The following is a 5000-nucleotide window of genomic DNA, read 5'->3' on the forward strand; positions in this document are numbered from 1 at the left end:
TACATTGGGTTTGGAGGCGTCGAGACAAACAAAGTTGTGGTTTGTTTCTTTTAATATCTTCGTGACTGGGCTGATCTACATCTCAGATTAGTACACGAGGAAAACACTGGCACTTGCTAACGGTACACTTTTATATACAATATTCAAATGACAGTTGTTGCCATATTATAATGTTATGCACAATTTATTCTCTACTATCTACTCCTTAATTTACTGCTACAATGTACAATACACGGACTGACTATGGACACTCAGTATTCATACATATTTTTTTATATATAAGCAATGGTGAACATAGAAATAATTATATCGGTCGTATGACGGCTTGCAGCTCGCAATGGAGAACGCAGATGTCCTTTCGCGCTCAGCCAAACTGACCGCGGGCGAGGTCCGACACAATAGGGGATCCCGTGGGAGTTTCTAGAAAGGTCGTGATCTGACGTCCTATAGTTAAAAAGCGTGCGTGTGCGCGTGTGCACGCTGGACATCTAAATTTAAAAAAATATTACTTAATTTTAAGAACAAATTGAAGTAGATATTATTTCCGTTCACCTCGGCAAAATATAATCGTATGAAGCTGTGGCTCAACTGCGAAGGTTGTAACTAGGAGAGGAATAGGAGGAAGCAGTGGAAAGGATTGGCGATGGCTATGGCAGAGGTAGTATGAACTGACGATGGAACATTCTCTATGTCGAGGACATGGGGAACTCTTTTGATATGATCTTTGTGCAATACGGCCTCTGCAAGATCGTGTAATCTGAGTGCTTTTACTTTATTATTTTACTCATGTCCAACGATACGGTAGGGTCCAGAAAATTTAGGGGAGCTTCGAGGTGGGAGTATGGTTGAGGGTGTAAACAATGACTCCAAGTTCAAAAGTACAAGCTCTGGCTGATTTGTTATACAGACAGATAAAGAGTATTATGGATTCTTTTGAATAGATTGTTGAACTTTGCTACTTTGACCTTGACATAATTATTGAAATTGTAAATAGAAAGTAATTCTGAAACAGGGTTATGGGAGTTGTTTGCCAGAGCCAAAGAAGACAAAAGGAAGTAATTCCGATACTGGCCTGTTTATGGCACTGTTGATGCAAGCTTGAATCATGGGGACATCAGTACTATTACATTTTGTGATTTGAAAGTAATTACAACTATTCGAAAGAATCTCATTTTATGTTCACTCTCTTCCCACGAGGCTGTTTTTGGAGGCACATAATTTATCACAAACTTTCTGCTCTTCTTATCTCTGTCTTCCACTTCGATCATAATCATCTCTACTGTATTCTTTCCATATGTGACACACCTCACGTTTATATCCTTCTTAGTCAGGAACATAACTCCACCCCCTTGTTTTGTTTCTCTGTTTCTAATCCAATAACTATATGCATCATGTTCTACACTGTTAGGTGGTCGTGGACCTTTTAATTTCGTTTCTACAATTCCCATTATGTCCGGTTCTTTTTCCTTCAGATAATCATTCAGCTCATTCAATCCTGTTATTAATCCATCTATATTTGTGTAAGACACTTTTAGTTTTCTGCCACTTCCATTGTATTCTCTGTTTCCCTTTTGTTTTTCTCTAGTATGTCGTATTTCCTTACTTTCATATTCACTACTCTCCAATAGAATTTCTCTTTTTCTTGCTAATCGGGGGCGGTTGGTATCCCCCCACCTCATTAAATCCCTGGAAATTATTATCTTCACCTCCCATTGTGCTGCTCTTATCTATATTTCTAATCTTTACATTTTTGTTAGTCCCTTCGTCTCTAAAATCATCATCCTCGGTCCTTCTCTTGTTTACAAGACGCCTGACCCCCTGGACCAAGTCCTCCCCTTCCTCATTTCCTTCCATTTCCCTCAGTAATCCCTCCCCTTCTCCTTTTTTATCACCTTCCCACTACACCACGAGCTTTCCCTTTCCCTATAAATACAATAAGGTACTTCCTTGACTTTGAGATCCACGTAGAATTCGCTTTTTCTTCAGAACTCCAATTCTCGCCGTCCATCCGACGAAAGTGTGTGTGTGTGTGTGTGTGTGTGTGTGTGTGTGTGTGTGTGTGTGTGTGTGTGTGTGTGTGTGTGTGTGTGTGTGTGTGTGTGTGTGTGTGTGTGTGTGTGCGTGTGTGTGCGTGTGTCACCATGAACTTAACTCACGTGTTGGTCGCGTGATCGACAACTATAACCCTCCTGGATTAGAACTCAGAACTCACATATGTGAGTGTGTGTGTGTGTGTGTGTGTGTGTGTGTGTGTGTGTGTGTGTGTGTGTGTGTGTGTGTGTGTGTGTGTGTGTGTGTGTGTGTGTTTACCTAACTGTGCTTACCTAACCTATACATACTTACTTATAGGAATGGAGAAACGCTCGTAGGGTTAAAGAGATTTGAAAAAAAAATAAACAGAAAGGAGATGTAATACAAATTAGAAGTAATTAGCATTTTCTCTTTATTTCTATTATTCACCTCGAGTCCAAAAGTAATACTACGTGACGCTGGTCCATAAGGGTGTCACTAAAGGATCAGGAGGAGCCTTCAACGTCCAGATGCCAAATCGAAAGGACTAGAGAGAGTGTGAGGAGGGGCGGGAGGGAGTGGGAGAGGGGGAGGAGAGGCGTGATTTGTCGCTCACATGATAATGCATCTAACGAGTGCCCTAAGGTCGCTCCAAGACATTTTTGGGTAAAAAAAAAAAAAAAAAAAAAAAAAAAAAAAAAAAAAAAAAAAAAAAAAGACGTCACTACTATGACGTCACAAGAATGACGTCATATCAGTGATGTCACAGAAATGACGTCATATGTGTGATGACAGACTCCTTGAGGTGACCATAGGGCTTGGAGCGAAGATTTTTGAAGAGGGTCCATAGGAACTTGGCGTTCCGTGTGTGTGTGTGTGTGTGACATGGACGGGAGGGGGCGGGGGTGGAGGAGGGGGGGTTGAGACCAGATGACAAATAGATGTGACCATGCCGGTGATGATGATAGTGGGATTGCAGTCTGGGTTGTGATATATGGTGGGGCGGAACTCGGGGCGGGGCACCACGGCGACAAGGGAACAGGACACGAAGGGTGATCCGGGGTGGGGGTTGGGGGGGTGAGGGAATAAGTGGTGATGATAGTGGTGGTGTTGAGGGAATAAGTGGTGATGATAGTAGTGGTGGTGAGGGGGTAAATGGTGGTGGTGGTGGTGGTGGTGGTTTGGTGGTGGTGGTGGTGGTGGTGGTGGTGGTGGTGGTGGTGGTGGTGGTTTGGTGGTGGTGGTGGTGGTGGTGGTGGTGGTGGTGGTGGTGGTGGTGGTGGTGGTGGTGGTGGTAGTGGTGGTGACGACTATGACGACGACGCAAATAACGACGATGATCAAATGCAACACGAAAAATAACGAAGCTGAGGTAATGGAAGGAACAACACAAAAATAACACAAATATTAATACACTAAATACAAATAACGCTAACGTTATAACCCACACAACAGAAGAAGAAGGGCGAGTTAGGCTAAGCGTTGTCTTGACCTTTCTATGTACAGCCACGGGCAAAAGTTTTGACCCACTGTGTGTTTTTCATAACACAAAATTCAAATTCTTTGTCTTACATTTTTTTTTTTTTTTCTATTCTGGAAAAATAACCTAACTGTATGCTAAATACTAAATAGGAAAATATTTCATGTACTGGACAGAAAAAAAAATAATATTGACGTTAAGAACTGTACCGTGGATCAAAACATTTGCTTACGACTTTACATATTCATTTACATACACGACTAACTTCTATATATATACACATAGGCTATATAGTTTCAATCAAAAGTACATATCATTCTTTAACTTTTCCTGTTTGTAAATATTATTTATTCTGTGTGTTATGATCCCATGTGTCTTTTTTATGACGTATTTGCTAATCTCTTTGATACCAGAGGTTAATAAAATCGCCTGGTGACATCAGGAACAGTATCACTCAGACGGGAAGGGGAGAAGTTACTACTCTTATCTTTATTATCATAATTATTACAATTATTTTCATTTAACTATTTTTGTATAAATTAATTTAAATATTATTTTCTTCTTTGGGATACTAGTGACAGGGAATTTCTTTTTTCAGTTATTCATACTTATTCTGTTTATTATTGTTATTATCTATTTATTTTATCTCCGTTTTTATTTATCTTATTAGCATTAATTCTATTTTGTCTTGTTTTACCTTACATTGTTTTATTTTGTCTGTTTCTTTCTATTTTATTTCAATTTGTTTATTTTACTCTGTTTATCTGTACTTTTATTTCATTTATTTTTTTCTTTTGATTCCATTTCCGTTCATATGGCTTTATTGTATTTCATCTTATTCTATTCTATTATAATTCATATTTGATTTGATTTATTTTATTCTATTTTATTTTGTTTAATATCTTTATTCTATATCTTTTTATTGTATTATATTTTATTTCATTTATTTTATTTTATTTTATTTTATTTTTATTTATTTATTTGTTTATTTATTTATTTATTGTATTATATTTTATTTCATTTATTTTATTTTATTTTATTTTTATTTATTTATTTGTTTATTTATTTATTTATTTATTTTTTACATTCAAAAGATACCCTGACAAAGCCGTCTTTCTTTGTCATTTGAGTATCAAAGTATATAATTCCTTGTTATTGTTGTTGTGGTTGGTGGATTGCCTCTCCGCCTCCGCCAGCCCCCCCCTCCTCCATGTAATGGGGGACAAACTCCGAACGACGCCTGGCCCGACAATGGGCCCATTGTCCACAGACTGACAAGCCTTATGGGGCGCTGTTAATGGGGTACGATGAGACCTGTTATGAAGTTTACATTTCAATTTCAGCGGCGTGGCTGGCATGCTGAAGCTGAAGTTCAGATCAAGGGGGAGGAGGAGGGAGGAGGAGGGAGGAGGAGGGAGGAGGAGGGAAGAGGAGGGGGGGGGACTGTGATCTTGCTTTGGAGATATGCTGCCGGCACTCTTCTTGAATGCTTGTTCGTTTTCTTCTTCTT

This window comes from Oratosquilla oratoria, chromosome 16 (assembly GCF_046742065.1).
Source record: "Oratosquilla oratoria isolate Oo_2021 chromosome 16, ASM4674206v1, whole genome shotgun sequence".
In the NCBI taxonomy this organism is placed as follows: Eukaryota; Metazoa; Arthropoda; class Malacostraca; order Stomatopoda; family Squillidae; genus Oratosquilla; species Oratosquilla oratoria.